At 19.6% G+C, this 18,241-nt stretch overlaps 1 protein-coding gene across 1 annotated transcript in view; it reads left to right on the top strand.

Moving 5' to 3' along the window:
* LOC100199039 (phosphopentomutase) overlaps window positions 1–18,241 on the top strand; it is a 77,514-nt gene that overhangs the window by 38,455 nt on the left and 20,818 nt on the right. The window lies entirely within an intron of this gene.

Genomic DNA, 18,241 nt, shown 5'->3' with positions numbered 1-18,241 from the left:
TTTTCAGTGTAATGGTTAAATTTTCAGTATAATGGTTAAATTTTCAGTGTAATGGTTAAATTTTTAGTATAATGGTTAAATTTTTAGTATAATGGATAAATTTTCAGTGTAATGGTTAAATTTTCAGTATAATGGTTAAATTTTCAGTGTAATGGTTAAATTTTTAGTATAATGGTTAAATTTTTAGTAGTAATGGTTAAATTTTTAGTATAATGGTTAAATTTTCAGTGTAATGGTTAAATTTTTAGTATAATGGTTAAATTTTTAGTATAATGGTTAAATTTTTAGTATAATGGATAAATTTTCAGTGTAATGGTTAAATTTTTAGTATAATGGTTAAATTTTCAGTGTAATGGTTAAATTTTTAGTATAATGGATAAATTTTTAGTATAATGGTTAAATTTTTAGTATAATGGTTAAATTTTCAGTGTAATGGTTAAATTTTCAGTGTAATGGATAAATTTTTAGTATAATGGTTAAATTTTTAGTATAATGGTTAAATTTTTAGTATAATGGTTAAATTTTTAGTATAATGGTTAAATTTTTAGTATAATGGTTAAATTTTCAGTGTAATGGTTAAATTTTTAGTATAATGGTTAAATTTTTAGTATAATGGTTAAATTTTTAGTATAATGGTTAAATTTTTAGTATAATGGTTAAATTTTCAGTGTAATGGTTAAATTTTTAGTATAATGGATAAATTTTTAGTATAATGGATAAATTTTTAGTATAATGGTTAAATTTTTAGTATAATGGTTAAATTTTCAGTGTAATGGTTAAATTTTTAGTATAATGGATAAATTTTCAGTGTAATGGTTAAATTTTTAGTATAATGGTTAAATTTTCAGTGTAATGGTTAAATTTTTAGTATAATGGTTAAATTTTTAGTATAATGGATAAATTTTTAGTATAATGGTTAAATTTTTAGTATAATGGATAAATTTTAAGTTTAATGGTTAAATTTTAAGTATAATGGTTAAATTTTCAGTGTAATGGTTAAATTTTTAGTATAATGGTTAAATTTTTAGTATAATGGATAAATTTTCAGTGTAATGTTTAAATTTTCAGTATAATGGATAAATTTTCAGTGTAATGGTTAAATTTTTAGTATAATGGTTAAATTTTTAGTATAATGGATAAATTTTAAGTGTAATGGTTAAATTTTTAGTATAATGGATAAATTTTCAGTGTAATGGTTAAATTTTTAGTATAATGGTTAAATTTTTAGTATAATGGTTAAATTTTCAGTGTAATGGTTAAATTTTTAGTATAATGGATAAATTTTTAGTATAATGGATAAATTTTTAGTATAATGGTTAAATTTTTAGTATAATGGTTAAATTTTCAGTGTAATGGTTAAATTTTTAGTATAATGGATAAATTTTCAGTGTAATGGTTAAATTTTTAGTATAATGGTTAAATTTTTAGTATAATGGTTAAATTTTCAGTGTAATGGTTAAATTTTTAGTATAATGGTTAAATTTTTAGTATAATGGTTAAATTTTTAGTATAATGGTTAAATTTTCAGTGTAATGGTTAAATTTTTAGTATAATGGTTAAATTTTCAGTGTAATGGTTAAATTTTTAGTATAATGGTTAAATTTTTAGTATAATGGATAAATTTTCAGTGTAATGGTTAAATTTTTAGTATAATGGTTAAATTTTCAGTGTAATGGTTAAATTTTTAGTATAATGGTTAAATTTTTAGTATAATGGTTAAATTTTCAGTGTAATGGTTAAATTTTTAGTATAATGGATAAATTTTCAGTGTAATGGTTAAATTTTTAGTATAATGGTTAAATTTTCAGTGTAATGGTTAAATTTTTAGTATAATGGATAAATTTTTAGTATAATGGTTAAATTTTTAGTATAATGGTTAAATTTTCAGTGTAATGGTTAAATTTTTAGTATAATGGTTAAATTTTTAGTGTAATGGTTAAATTTTTAGTATAATGGTTAAATTTTTAGTATAATGGATAAATTTTCAGTGTAATGGTTAAATTTTCAGTATAATGGTTAAATTTTCAGTGTAATGGTTAAATTTTTAGTATAATGGTATAAATTTTTAGTATAATGGTTAAATTTTCAGTGTAATGGTTAAATTTTTAGTATAATGGATAAATTTTCAGTGTAATGGTTAAATTTTTAGTATAATGGTTAAATTTTCAGTGTAATGGTTAAATTTTTAGTATAATGGTTAAATTTTTAGTATAATGGTTAAATTTTTAGTATAATGGTTAAATTTTTAGTGTAATGGTTAAATTTTTAGTATAATGGATAAATTTTTAGTATAATGGATAAATTTTCAGTGTAATGGTTAAATTTTCAGTATAATGGTTAAATTTTCAGTGTAATGGTTAAATTTTTAGTATAATGGTTAAATTTTTAGTATAATGGATAAATTTTCAGTGATAATGGTTAAATTTTCAGTGTAATGGTTAAATTTTTAGTATAATGGTTAAATTTTTAGTGATAATGGTTAAATTTTTAGTATAATGGATAAATTTTTAGTATAATGGATAAATTTTTAGTATAATGGTTAAATTTTTAGTATAATGGTTAAATTTTCAGTGTAATGGTTAAATTTTTAGTATAATGGATAAATTTTTAGTATAATGGTTAAATTTTTAGTATAATGGTTAAATTTTCAGTGTAATGGTTAAATTTTTAGTATAATGGATAAATTTTTAGTATAATGGTTAAATTTTTAGTATAATGGTTAAATTTTTAGTATAATGGATAAATTTTCAGTGTAATGGTTAAATTTTCAGTATAATGGTTAAATTTTCAGTGTAATGGTTAAATTTTTAGTATAATGGTTAAATTTTTAGTATAATGGATAAATTTTCAGTGTAATGGTTAAATTTTCAGTATAATGGTTAAATTTTCAGTGTAATGGTTAAATTTTTAGTATAATGGTTAAATTTTTAGTATAATGGATAAATTTTCAGTGTAATGTTTAAATTTTCAGTATAATGGTTATATTTTAAGTGTAATGGTTAAATTTTTAGTATAATGGATAAATTTTTAGTATAATGGTTAAATTTTTAGTATAATGGTTAAATTTTTAGTATAATGGTTAAATTTTTAGTATAATGGATAAATTTTTAGTATAATGGTTAAATTTTTAGTATAATGGTTAAATTTTTAGTATAATGGTTAAATTTTTAGTATAATGGTTAAATTTTTAGTATAATGGTTAAATTTTTAGTATAATGGTTAAATTTTTAGTATATTGGTTAAATTTTTAGTATAATGGTTAAATTTTTAGTATAATGGTTAAATTTTTAGTATAATGGATAAATTTTTTAGTATAATGGTTAAATTTTCAGTGTAATGGTTAAATTTTTAGTATAATGGATAAATTTTTAGTATAATGGTTAAATTTTTAGTATAATGGTTAAATTTTCAGTGTAATGGTTAAATTTTTAGTATAATGGTTAAATTTTTAGTATAATGGTTAAATTTTCAGTGTAATGGTTAAATTTTTAGTATAATGGATAAATTTTTAGTATAATGGATAAATTTTTAGTATAATGGTTAAATTTTTAGTATAATGGATAAATTTTTAGTATAATGGTTAAATTTTTAGTATAATGGATAAATTTTCAGTGTAATGGTTAAATTTTCAGTATAATGGTTAAATTTTCAGTGTAATGGTTAAATTTTTAGTATAATGGTTAAATTTTTAGTATAATGGATAAATTTTCAGTGTAATGGTTAAATTTTCAGTATAATGGTTAAATTTTCAGTGTAATGGTTAAATTTTTAGTATAATGGTTAAATTTTTAGTATAATGGATAAATTTTCAGTATAATGGTTAAATTTTCAGTGTAATGGTTAAATTTTTAGTATAATGGATAAATTTTTAGTATAATGGTTAAATTTTTAGTATAATGGTTAAATTTTCAGTGTAATGGTTAAATTTTTAGTATAATGGTTAAATTTTTAGTATAATGGTTAAATTTTCAGTATAATGGTTAAATTTTCAGTGTAATGGTTAAATTTTTAGTATAATGGATAAATTTTCAGTGTAATGGTTAAATTTTCAGTATAATGGTTAAATTTTCAGTGTAATGGTTAAATTTTTAGTATAATGGTTAAATTTTTAGTATAATGGTTAAATTTTTAGTATAATGGATAAATTTTTAGTATAATGGATAAATTTTTAGTATAATGGTTAAATTTTTAGTATAATGGTTAAATTTTCAGTGTAATGGTTAAATTTTTAGTATAATGGATAAATTTTTAGTATAATGGATAAATTTTTAGTATAATGGTTAAATTTTTAGTATAATGGTTAAATTTTCAGTGTAATGGTTAAATTTTTAGTATAATGGATAAATTTTCAGTGTAATGGTTAAATTTTTAGTATAATGGTTAAATTTTCAGTGTAATGGTTAAATTTTTAGTATAATGGATAAATTTTTAGTATAATGGTTAAATTTTTAGTATAATGGTTAAATTTTTAGTATAATGGATAAATTTTCAGTGTAATGGTTAAATTTTCAGTATAATGGTTAAATTTTTAGTATAATGGTTAAATTTTTAGTATAATGGATAAATTTTCAGTGTAATGGTTAAATTTTCAGTATAATGGTTAAATTTTCAGTGTAATGGTTAAATTTTTAGTATAATGGTTAAATTTTTAGTATAATGGATAAATTTTCAGTGTAATGGTTAAATTTTCAGTATAATGGTTAAATTTTCAGTGTAATGGTTAAATTTTTAGTATAATGGTTAAATTTTTAGTATAATGGATAAATTTTCAGTGTAATGGTTAAATTTTTAGTATAATGGATAAATTTTTAGTATAATGGATAAATTTTTAGTATAATGGTTAAATTTTTAGTATAATGGTTAAATTTTCAGTGTAATGGTTAAATTTTTAGTATAATGGATAAATTTTCAGTGTAATGGTTAAATTTTTAGTATAATGGTTAAATTTTCAGTGTAATGGTTAAATTTTTAGTATAATGGATAAATTTTCAGTGTAATGGTTAAATTTTCAGTATAATGGTTAAATTTTCAGTGTAATGGTTAAATTTTTAGTATAATGGTTAAATTTTTAGTATAATGGATAAATTTTCAGTGTAATGGTTAAATTTTCAGTATAATGGTTAAATTTTCAGTGTAATGGTTAAATTTTTAGTATAATGGTTAAATTTTTAGTATAATGGTTAAATTTTCAGTGTAATGGTTAAATTTTTAGTATAATGGATAAATTTTTAGTATAATGGTTAAATTTTTAGTATAATGGTTAAATTTTCAGTGTAATGGTTAAATTTTTAGTATAATGGATAAATTTTCAGTGTAATGGTTAAATTTTTAGTATAATGGTTAAATTTTTAGTATAATGGTTAAATTTTTAGTATAATGGTTAAATTTTTAGTATAATGGATAAATTTTCAGTGTAATGGTTAAATTTTCAGTATAATGGTTAAATTTTCAGTGTAATGGTTAAATTTTTAGTATAATGGTTAAATTTTTAGTATAATGGATAAATTTTCAGTGTAATGGTTAAATTTTCAGTATAATGGTTAAATTTTCAGTGTAATGGTTAAATTTTTAGTATAATGGTTAAATTTTTAGTATAATGGTTAAATTTTCAGTGTAATGGTTAAATTTTTAGTATAATGGATAAATTTTTAGTATAATGGTTAAATTTTTAGTATAATGGTTAAATTTTCAGTGTAATGGTTAAATTTTTAGTATAATGGATAAATTTTCAGTGTAATGGTTAAATTTTTAGTATAATGGTTAAATTTTTAGTATAATGGTTAAATTTTTAGTATAATGGTTAAATTTTCAGTGTAATGGTTAAATTTTTAGTATAATGGATAAATTTTCAGTGTAATGGTTAAATTTTTAGTATAATGGTTAAATTTTCAGTGTAATGGTTAAATTTTCAGTATAATGGTTAAATTTTTAGTATAATGGATAAATTTTTAGTATAATGGATAAATTTTTAGTATAATGGTTAAATTTTTAGTATAATGGTTAAATTTTTAGTATAATGGATAAATTTTCAGTGTAATGGTTAAATTTTCAGTATAATGGTTAAATTTTCAGTGTAATGGTTAAATTTTTAGTATAATGGTTAAATTTTTAGTATAATGGTTAAATTTTCAGTGTAATGGTTAAATTTTTAGTATAATGGATAAATTTTTAGTATAATGGATAAATTTTTAGTATAATGGTTAAATTTTTAGTATAATGGTTAAATTTTCAGTGTAATGGTTAAATTTTTAGTATAATGGATAAATTTTCAGTGTAATGGTTAAATTTTTAGTATAATGGATAAATTTTCAGTGTAATGGTTAAATTTTCAGTATAATGGTTAAATTTTCAGTGTAATGGTTAAATTTTTAGTATAATGGTTAAATTTTTAGTATAATGGTTAAATTTTCAGTGTAATGGTTAAATTTTTAGTATAATGGATAAATTTTTAGTATAATGGATAAATTTTTAGTATAATGGTTAAATTTTTAGTATAATGGTTAAATTTTCAGTGTAATGGTTAAATTTTTAGTATAATGGTTAAATTTTCAGTGTAATGGTTAAATTTTTAGTATAATGGTTAAATTTTCAGTGTAATGGTTAAATTTTTAGTATAATGGTTAAATTTTTAGTATAATGGTTAAATTTTTAGTATAATGGATAAATTTTCAGTGTAATGGTTAAATTTTCAGTATAATGGTTAAATTTTCAGTGTAATGGTTAAATTTTTAGTATAATGGTTAAATTTTTAGTATAATGGATAAATTTTCAGTGTAATGGTTAAATTTTCAGTATAATGGTTAAATTTTCAGTGTAATGGTTAAATTTTTAGTATAATGGATAAATTTTCAGTGTAATGGTTAAATTTTTAGTATAATGGTTAAATTTTCAGTGTAATGGTTAAATTTTTAGTATAATGGATAAATTTTTAGTATAATGGTTAAATTTTTAGTATAATGGTTAAATTTTCAGTGTAATGGTTAAATTTTCAGTATAATGGTTAAATTTTCAGTGTAATGGTTAAATTTTTAGTATAATGGATAAATTTTCAGTGTAATGGTTAAATTTTTAGTATAATGGTTAAATTTTCAGTGTAATGGTTAAATTTTTAGTATAATGGATAAATTTTTAGTATAATGGTTAAATTTTTAGTATAATGGTTAAATTTTTAGTATAATGGATAAATTTTCAGTGTAATGGTTAAATTTTCAGTATAATGGTTAAATTTTCAGTGTAATGGTTAAATTTTTAGTATAATGGTTAAATTTTTAGTATAATGGATAAATTTTTAGTATAATGGTTAAATTTTTAGTATAATGGTTAAATTTTCAGTGTAATGGTTAAATTTTTAGTATAATGGATAAATTTTTAGTATAATGGATAAATTTTTAGTATAATGGTTAAATTTTTAGTATAATGGTTAAATTTTCAGTGTAATGGTTAAATTTTTAGTATAATGGATAAATTTTCAGTGTAATGGTTAAATTTTTAGTATAATGGTTAAATTTTCAGTGTAATGGTTAAATTTTTAGTATAATGGATAAATTTTTAGTATAATGGTTAAATTTTTAGTATAATGGTTAAATTTTTAGTATAATGGATAAATTTTCAGTGTAATGGTTAAATTTTCAGTATAATGGTTAAATTTTCAGTGTAATGGTTAAATTTTTAGTATAATGGTTAAATTTTTAGTATAATGGATAAATTTTCAGTGTAATGGTTAAATTTTCAGTATAATGGTTAAATTTTCAGTGTAATGGTTAAATTTTTAGTATAATGGTTAAATTTTTAGTATAATGGATAAATTTTCAGTGTAATGGTTAAATTTTCAGTATAATGGTTAAATTTTCAGTGTAATGGTTAAATTTTTAGTATAATGGTTAAATTTTTAGTATAATGGATAAATTTTCAGTGTAATGGTTAAATTTTTAGTATAATGGATAAATTTTTAGTATAATGGATAAATTTTTAGTATAATGGTTAAATTTTTAGTATAATGGTTAAATTTTCAGTGTAATGGTTAAATTTTTAGTATAATGGATAAATTTTCAGTGTAATGGTTAAATTTTTAGTATAATGGTTAAATTTTTAGTATAATGGATAAATTTTCAGTGTAATGGTTAAATTTTTAGTATAATGGTTAAATTTTCAGTGTAATGGTTAAATTTTTAGTATAATGGATAAATTTTCAGTGTAATGGTTAAATTTTCAGTATAATGGTTAAATTTTCAGTGTAATGGTTAAATTTTTAGTATAATGGTTAAATTTTTAGTATAATGGATAAATTTTCAGTGTAATGGTTAAATTTTCAGTATAATGGTTAAATTTTCAGTGTAATGGTTAAATTTTTAGTATAATTGTTAAATTTTTAGTATAATGGTTAAATTTTCAGTGTAATGGTTAAATTTTTAGTATAATGGATAAATTTTCAGTGTAATGGTTAAATTTTTAGTATAATGGTTAAATTTTCAGTGTAATGGTTAAATTTTTAGTATAATGGATAAATTTTTAGTATAATGGTTAAATTTTTAGTATAATGGTTAAATTTTCAGTGTAATGGTTAAATTTTCAGTATAATGGTTAAATTTTCAGTGTAATGGTTAAATTTTTAGTATAATGGTTAAATTTTTAGTATAATGGATAAATTTTCAGTGTAATGGTTAAATTTTCAGTATAATGGTTAAATTTTCAGTGTAATGGTTAAATTTTTAGTATAATGGTTAAATTTTTAGTATAATGGTTAAATTTTCAGTGTAATGGTTAAATTTTTAGTATAATGGATAAATTTTCAGTGTAATGGTTAAATTTTTAGTATAATGGTTAAATTTTCAGTGTAATGGTTAAATTTTTAGTATAATGGATAAATTTTTAGTATAATGGTTAAATTTTTAGTATAATGGTTAAATTTTTAGTATAATGGATAAATTTTTAGTATAATGGATAAATTTTTAGTATAATGGATAAATTTTCAGTGTAATGGTTAAATTTTCAGTATAATGGTTAAATTTTCAGTGTAATGGTTAAATTTTTAGTATAATGGTTAAATTTTTAGTATAATGGATAAATTTTCAGTGTAATGGTTAAATTTTCAGTGTAATGGTTAAATTTTTAGTATAATGGTTAAATTTTCAGTGTAATGGTTAAATTTTTAGTATAATGGATAAATTTTTAGTATAATGGATAAATTTTTAGTATAATGGTTAAATTTTTAGTATAATGGTTAAATTTTCAGTGTAATGGTTAAATTTTTAGTATAATGGATAAATTTTCAGTGTAATGGTTAAATTTTTAGTATAATGGTTAAATTTTCAGTGTAATGGTTAAATTTTTAGTATAATGGATAAATTTTTAGTATAATGGTTAAATTTTTAGTATAATGGTTAAATTTTTAGTATAATGGATAAATTTTCAGTGTAATGGTTAAATTTTCAGTATAATGGTTAAATTTTCAGTGTAATGGTTAAATTTTTAGTATAATGGTTAAATTTTTAGTATAATGGATAAATTTTCAGTGTAATGGTTAAATTTTCAGTATAATGGTTAAATTTTCAGTGTAATGGTTAAATTTTTAGTATAATGGTTAAATTTTTAGTATAATGGATAAATTTTCAGTGTAATGGTTAAATTTTCAGTATAATGGTTAAATTTTCAGTGTAATGGTTAAATTTTTAATATAATGGTTAAATTTTTAGTATAATGGATAAATTTTCAGTGTAATGGTTAAATTTTTAGTATAATGGATAAATTTTTAGTATAATGGATAAATTTTTAGTATAATGGTTAAATTTTTAGTATAATGGTTAAATTTTTAGTATAATGGTTAAATTTTCAGTGTAATGGTTAAATTTTTAGTATAATGGATAAATTTTTAGTATAATGGATAAATTTTTAGTATAATGGTTAAATTTTTAGTATAATGGTTAAATTTTCAGTGTAATGGTTAAATTTTTAGTATAATGGATAAATTTTCAGTGTAATGGTTAAATTTTTAGTATAATGGTTAAATTTTCAGTGTAATGGTTAAATTTTCAGTGTAATGGATAAATTTTTAGTATAATGGTTAAATTTTTAGTATAATGGTTAAATTTTTAGTATAATGGTTAAATTTTTAGTATAATGGATAAATTTTCAGTGTAATGGTTAAATTTTCAGTATAATGGTTAAATTTTCAGTGTAATGGTTAAATTTTTAGTATAATGGTTAAATTTTTAGTATAATGGATAAATTTTCAGTGTAATGGTTAAATTTTCAGTATAATGGTTAAATTTTCAGTGTAATGGTTAAATTTTTAGTATAATGGTTAAATTTTTAGTATAATGGTTAAATTTTTAGTATAATGGATAAATTTTTAGTATAATGGTTAAATTTTTAGTATAATGGTTAAATTTTCAGTGTAATGGTTAAATTTTCAGTGTAATGGTTAAATTTTCAGTGTAATGGTTAAATTTTTAGTATAATGGTTAAATTTTCAGTGTAATGGTTAAATTTTTAGTATAATGGATAAATTTTTAGTATAATGGTTAAATTTTTAGTATAATGGTTAAATTTTCAGTGTAATGGTTAAATTTTTAGTATAATGGATAAATTTTTAGTATAATGGATAAATTTTTAGTATAATGGATAAATTTTTAGTATAATGGATAAATTTTTAGTATAATGGTTAAATTTTTAGTATAATGGTTAAATTTTCAGTGTAATGGTTAAATTTTTAGTATAATGGATAAATTTTCAGTGTAATGGTTAAATTTTCAGTATAATGGTTAAATTTTCAGTGTAATGGTTAAATTTTTAGTATAATGGTTAAATTTTTAGTATAATGGATAAATTTTCAGTGTAATGGTTAAATTTTCAGTATAATGGTTAAATTTTCAGTGTAATGGTTAAATTTTTAGTATAATGGTTAAATTTTCAGTGTAATGGTTAAATTTTTAGTATAATGGTTACATTTTTAGTATAATGGTTAAATTTTTAGTATAATGGATAAATTTTTAGTATAATGGATAAATTTTTAGTATAATGGATAAATTTTTAGTATAATGGTTAAATTTTTAGTATAATGGTTAAATTTTCAGTGTAATGGTTAAATTTTTAGTATAATGGATAAATTTTCAGTGTAATGGTTAAATTTTCAGTATAATGGTTAAATTTTCAGTGTAATGGTTAAATTTTTAGTATAATGGTTAAATTTTTAGTATAATGGATAAATTTTCAGTGTAATGGTTAAATTTTCAGTATAATGGTTAAATTTTCAGTGTAATGGTTAAATTTTTAGTATAATGGTTAAATTTTTAGTATAATGGTTAAATTTTTAGTATAATGGTTAAATTTTTAGTATAATGGATAAATTTTTAGTATAATGGATAAATTTTTAGTATAATGGTTAAATTTTTAGTATAATGGTTAAATTTTCAGTGTAATGGTTAAATTTTTAGTATAATGGATAAATTTTTAGTATAATGGATAAATTTTTAGTATAATGGTTAAATTTTTAGTATAATGGTTAAATTTTCAGTGTAATGGTTAAATTTTTAGTATAATGGATAAATTTTCAGTGTAATGGTTAAATTTTTAGTATAATGGTTAAATTTTCAGTGTAATGGTTAAATTTTCAGTGTAATGGATAAATTTTTAGTATAATGGTTAAATTTTTAGTATAATGGATAAATTTTTAGTATAATGGTTAAATTTTTAGTATAATGGTTAAATTTTCAGTGTAATGGTTAAATTTTCAGTGTAATGGATAAATTTTTAGTATAATGGTTAAATTTTTGAGAGAATGGTTAAATTTTTAGTATAATGGTTAAATTTTTAGTATAATGGTTAAATTTTTAGTATAATGGTTAAATTTTCAGTGTAATGGTTAAATTTTTAGTATAATGGATAAATTTTTAGTATAATGGATAAATTTTCAGTGTAATGGTTAAATTTTTAGTATAATGGTTAAATTTTCAGTGTAATGGTTAAATTTTCAGTGTAATGGATAAATTTTTAGTATAATGGTTAAATTTTCAGTGTAATGGTTAAATTTTCAGTGTAATGGATAAATTTTTATTTAATGGTTAGTATAATGGTTAAATTTTTAGTATAATGGTTAAATTTTTAGTATAATGGTTAAATTTTTAGTATAATGGTTAAATTTTCAGTGTAATGGTTAAATTTTTAGTATAATGGATAAATTTTTAGTATAATGGATAAATTTTCAGTGTAATGGTTAAATTTTTAGTATAATGGTTAAATTTTCAGTGTAATGGTTAAATTTTCAGTGTAATGGATAAATTTTTAGTATAATGGTTAAATTTTTAGTATAATGGATAAATTTTTAGTATAATGGTTAAATTTTCAGTGTAATGGTTAAATTTTTAGTATAATGGTTAAATTTTCAGTGTAATGGATAAATTTTTAGTATAATGGTTAAATTTTCAGTGTAATGGATAAATTTTTAGTATAATGGTTAAATTTTTAGTATAATGGTTAAATTTTTAGTATAATGGTTAAATTTTTAGTATAATGGTTAAATTTTTAGTATAATGGATAAATTTTTAGTATAATGGATAAATTTTCAGTGTAATGGTTAAATTTTTAGTATAATGGTTAAATTTTCAGTGTAATGGTTAAATTTTTAGTATAATGGATAAATTTTTAGTATAATGGATAAATTTTTAGTATAATGGTTAAATTTTTAGTATAATGGTTAAATTTTCAGTGTAATGGTTAAATTTTTAGTATAATGGATAAATTTTCAGTGTAATGGTTAAATTTTTAGTATAATGGTTAAATTTTCAGTGTAATGGTTAAATTTTTAGTATAATGGATAAATTTTTAGTATAATGGATAAATTTTCAGTGTAATGGTTAAATTTTTAGTATAATGGTTAAATTTTCAGTGTAATGGTTAAATTTTTAGTATAATGGTTAAATTTTTAGTATAATGGTTAAATTTTTAGTATAATGGTTAAATTTTCAGTGTAATGGTTAAATTTTTAGTATAATGGTTAAATTTTTAGTATAATGGTTAAATTTTCAGTGTAATGGTTAAATTTTTAGTATAATGGTTAAATTTTTAGTATAATGGTTAAATTTTTAGTATAATGGTTAAATTTTTAGTATAATGGTTAAATTTTTAGTATAATGGTTAAATTTTCAGTGTAATGGTTAAATTTTTAGTATAATGGATAAATTTTTAGTATAATGGATAAATTTTCAGTGTAATGGTTAAATTTTTAGTATAATGGTTAAATTTTCAGTGTAATGGTTAAATTTTCAGTGTAATGGATAAATTTTTAGTATAATGGTTAAATTTTCAGTGTAATGGTTAAATTTTCAGTGTAATGGATAAATTTTTAGTATAATGGTTAAATTTTTAGTATAATGGTTAAATTTTTAGTATAATGGTTAAATTTTTAGTATAATGGTTAAATTTTCAGTGTAATGGTTAAATTTTTAGTATAATGGATAAATTTTTAGTATAATGGATAAATTTTCAGTGTAATGGTTAAATTTTTAGTATAATGGTTAAATTTTCAGTGTAATGGTTAAATTTTCAGTGTAATGGATAAATTTTTAGTATAATGGTTAAATTTTTAGTATAATGGATAAATTTTTAGTATAATGGTTAAATTTTAAGTATAATCTTTACATGTGTAATGGTTAAATTTTCAGTGTAATGGATAAATTTTTAGTATAATGGTTAAATTTTTAGTATAATGGATAAATTTTCAGTATAATGGTTAAATTTTTAGTATAATGGTTAAATTTTTAGTATAATGGTTAAATTTTCAGTGTAATGGTTAAATTTTTAGTATAATGGTTAAATTTTTAGTATAATGGTTAAATTTTCAGTATAATGGTTAAATTTTCAGTGTAATGGTTAAATTTTTAGTATAATGGATAAATTTTTAGTATAATGGTTAAATTTTTAGTATAATGGTTAAATTTTCAGTGTAATGGTTAAATTTTTAGTATAATGGTTAAATTTTCAGTGTAATGGATAAATTTTTAGTATAATGGATAAATTTTTAGTATAATGGTTAAATTTTTAGTATAATGGTTAAATTTTCAGTGTAATGGTTAAATTTTTAGTATAATGGATAAATTTTCAGTGTAATGGTTAAATTTTTAGTATAATGGTTAAATTTTCAGTGTAATGGTTATATTTTTAGTATAATGGTTAAATTTTTAGTATAATGGTTACATTTTTAGTATAATGGATAAATTTTTAGTATAATGGATAAATTTTTAGTATAATGGATAAATTTTTAGTATAATGGTTAAATTTTTAGTATAATGGTTAAATTTTCAGTGTAATGGTTAAATTTTTAGTATAATGGTTAAATTTTTAGTATAATGGTTAAATTTTTAGTATAATGGATAAATTTTCAGTGTAATGGTTAAATTTTCAGTATAATGGTTAAATTTTCAGTGTAATGGTTAAATTTTTAGTATAATGGTTAAATTTTTAGTATAATGGATAAATTTTCAGTGTAATGGTTAAATTTTCAGTATAATGGTTAAATTTTCAGTGTAATGGTTAAATTTTTAGTATAATGGTTAAATTTTTAGTATAATGGTTAAATTTTTAGTATAATGGTTAAATTTTTAGTATAATGGATAAATTTTTAGTATAATGGATAAATTTTTAGTATAATGGTTAAATTTTTAGTATAATGGTTAAATTTTCAGTGTAATGGTTAAATTTTTAGTATAATGGATAAATTTTTAGTATAATGGATAAATTTTTAGTATAATGGTTAAATTTTTAGTATAATGGTTAAATTTTCAGTGTAATGGTTAAATTTTTAGTATAATGGATAAATTTTCAGTGTAATGGTTAAATTTTTAGTATAATGGTTAAATTTTCAGTGTAATGGTTAAATTTTTAGTATAATGGTTAAATTTTTAGTATAATGGTTAAATTTTTAGTATAATGGATAAATTTTTAGTATAATGGATAAATTTTTAGTATAATGGATAAATTTTTAGTATAATGGTTAAATTTTTAGTATAATGGTTAAATTTTTAGTATAATGGATAAATTTTCAGTGTAATGGTTAAATTTTCAGTATAATGGTTAAATTTTCAGTATAATGGTTAAATTTTTAGTATAATGGTTAAATTTTCAGTGTAATGGTTAAATTTTTAGTATAATGGATAAATTTTCAGTGTAATGGTTAAATTTTTAGTATAATGGATAAATTTTCAGTGTAATGGTTAAATTTTTAGTATAATGGATAAATTTTTAGTATAATGGTTAAATTTTTAGTATAATGGATAAATTTTCAGTGTAATGGTTAAATTTTCAGTATAATGGTTAAATTTTCAGTGTAATGGTTAAATTTTTAGTATAATGGTTAAATTTTTAGTATAATGGATAAATTTTCAGTGTAATGGTTAAATTTTCAGTATAATGGTTAAATTTTCAGTGTAATGGTTAAATTTTTAGTATAATGGTTAAATTTTTAGTATAATGGATAAATTTTCAGTATAATGGTTAAATTTTCAGTGTAATGGTTAAGTTTTTAGTATAATGGATAAATTTTTAGTATAATGGTTAAATTTTTAGTATAATGGTTAAATTTTCAGTGTAATGGTTAAATTTTCAGTGTAATGGTTAAATTTTTAGTATAATGGATAAATTTTTAGTATAATGGATAAATTTTTAGTATAATGGTTAAATTTTCAGTGTAATGGTTAAATTTTTAGTATAATGGTTAAAATTTTTAGTATAATGGATAAATTTTCAGTGTAATGGTTAAATTTTCAGTATAATGGTTAAATTTTCAGTGTAATGGTTAAATTTTTAGTATAATGGTTAAATTTTTAGTATAATGGATAAATTTTCAGTGTAATGGTTAAATTTTCAGTATAATGGTTAAATTTTCAGTGTAATGGTTAAATTTTTAGTATAATGGTTAAATTTTTAGTATAATGGATAAATTTTCAGTATAATGGTTAAATTTTCAGTGTAATGGTTAAATTTTTAGTATAATGGATAAATTTTTAGTATAATGGTTAAATTTTTAGTATAATGGTTAAATTTTCAGTGTAATGGTTAAATTTTTAGTATAATGGTTAAATTTTTAGTATAATGGTTAAATTTTCAGTATAATGGTTAAATTTTCAGTGTAATGGTTAAATTTTTAGTATAATGGATAAATTTTTAGTATAATGGTTAAATTTTCAGTGTAATGGTTAAATTTTTAGTATAATGGATAAATTTTTAGTATAATGGTTAAATTTTTAGTATAATGGTTAAATTTTCAGTGTAATGGTTAAATTTTTAGTATAATGGATAAATTTTTAGTATAATGGTTAAATTTTTAGTATAATGGATAAATTTTCAGTGTAATGGTTAAATTTTCAGTATAATGGTTAAATTTTCAGTGTAATGGTTAAATTTTTAGTATAATGGTTAAATTTTTAGTATAATGGATAAATTTTCAGTATAATGGTTAAATTTTCAGTGTAATGGTTAAATTTTTAGTATAATGGATAAATTTTTAGTATAATGGTTAAATTTTTAGTATAATGGTTAAATTTTCAGTGTAATGGTTAAATTTTTAGTATAATGGTTAAATTTTTAGTATAATGGTTAAATTTTCAGTATAATGGTTAAATTTTCAGTGTAATGGTTAAATTTTTAGTATAATGGATAAATTTTTAGTATAATGGTTAAATTTTTAGTATAATGGTTAAATTTTCAGTGTAATGGTTAAATTTTTAGTATAATGGATAAATTTTTAGTATAATGGTTAAATTTTTAGTATAATGGTTAAATTTTCAGTGTAATGGTTAAATTTTTAGTATAATGGTTAAATTTTCAGTGTAATGGTTAAATTTTTAGTATAATGGTTAAATTTTTAGTATAATGGTTAAATTTTTAGTATAATGGTTAAATTTTTAGTATAATGGATAAATTTTCAGTGTAATGGTTAAATTTTCAGTATAATGGTTAAATTTTCAGTGTAATGGTTAAATTTTTAGTATAATGGATAAATTTTCAGTGTAATGGTTAAATTTTTAGTATAATGGTTAAATCTCTTGTATGGTTCAGATTATGTCACCTCGTCTAAAGTAAAAAAATACCATTACTCGATTCCACGAGTTGCGTTCTACCTGATATAGCTGACAAACAGGTTAATCCATTGCCTGATTTTCGTATCACTCCAGCTTTTATATATAAAGTGATTTCCTGCTTAGACTCTTCTACAGCATGTGGTCTGGACAACATACCTATTATAGTCTTTTAGAAGTGCTCTCCAGAGCTGTTGTCCGTACTTTCAAAACTATTTAACAAGTGCTTATCAGAGTCTTGTTTTCCAGCCTACTGGAAAGCGGCATCTGTTATTCCTTATCCCATTTCAAAAGTTCTGAAGAGTGAACTGGCTTGTCTAACTACCCTCCCATTAGTCTTTCTTCTTATTTTCTTACTGTATTATTTTCTTTTTTTATACAACTTTAACGGAGAGTCAAAATTTTTAAAATATTTTTTATCACCGCGAACAAAATAGAGCTTGAACCGAAACTGATATAAAAATAATTTTAGCATTATCTTGATGGAAATTTAATTTTAATTCTAATAGTATAATTTTTATGCAGCTAGAACAAAAAGTTAAAAAAACTCTTTATTTATTTAAGGTTTTTGAGTCTTTAATTAAGAAACACTTAATCTCTCATCTTGAATATAATAACTTTCTGATCATCAATATGAATTTCAATCTTCTCGTTCTACTGCTGATCTGTTAATGGTAATAACCTATTGGTTTTATTGTGCATTAGACAGATGTGGAGAGGCTGAGGCTATTGCTCTCGACATTTCTAAAGCTTTTAATAAAGTTAGACATTCTGTTCTTCTCCATAAGCACTCTTCTTACGGTGTATCAGGTGAAATCTTTAAGATTTTGAATCCTTCCTTGCCAATTGTAGTATAAAAGTTTTTCTCGATGGACAGCACTCTTCTTCATACCTTGTAACTTCAGGAGTATTTCAAGGCTCTATTCTTGGCCCTATACTCTTTTTAATTTACATTAACAATTTTCCAGAAATTCTCACATCTAAGTTGGTACTGTTTGCTGATGATACTACCATTTATTCTTGTCTTGGTAAGAAGCCAGCACTCTCTGATTGCTTGGAGGGGGCATTTGAGATTGAAAGGAATTTTACTTCTTCTACAGCATGGTGCTCTCAATGGCTGGTAAGCTTTAACTCAGATTAAAAAAAATTTTTAGTGTCTCTTGTGCCATCTA

The sequence above is a fragment of the Hydra vulgaris genome, chromosome 12 (genome assembly GCF_038396675.1).
Source record: "Hydra vulgaris chromosome 12, alternate assembly HydraT2T_AEP".
Taxonomy (NCBI): Eukaryota; Metazoa; Cnidaria; class Hydrozoa; order Anthoathecata; family Hydridae; genus Hydra; species Hydra vulgaris.
Note: the sequence above shows the minus strand (reverse complement) of the source record. Positions and strands in the feature narration are given on the sequence as shown.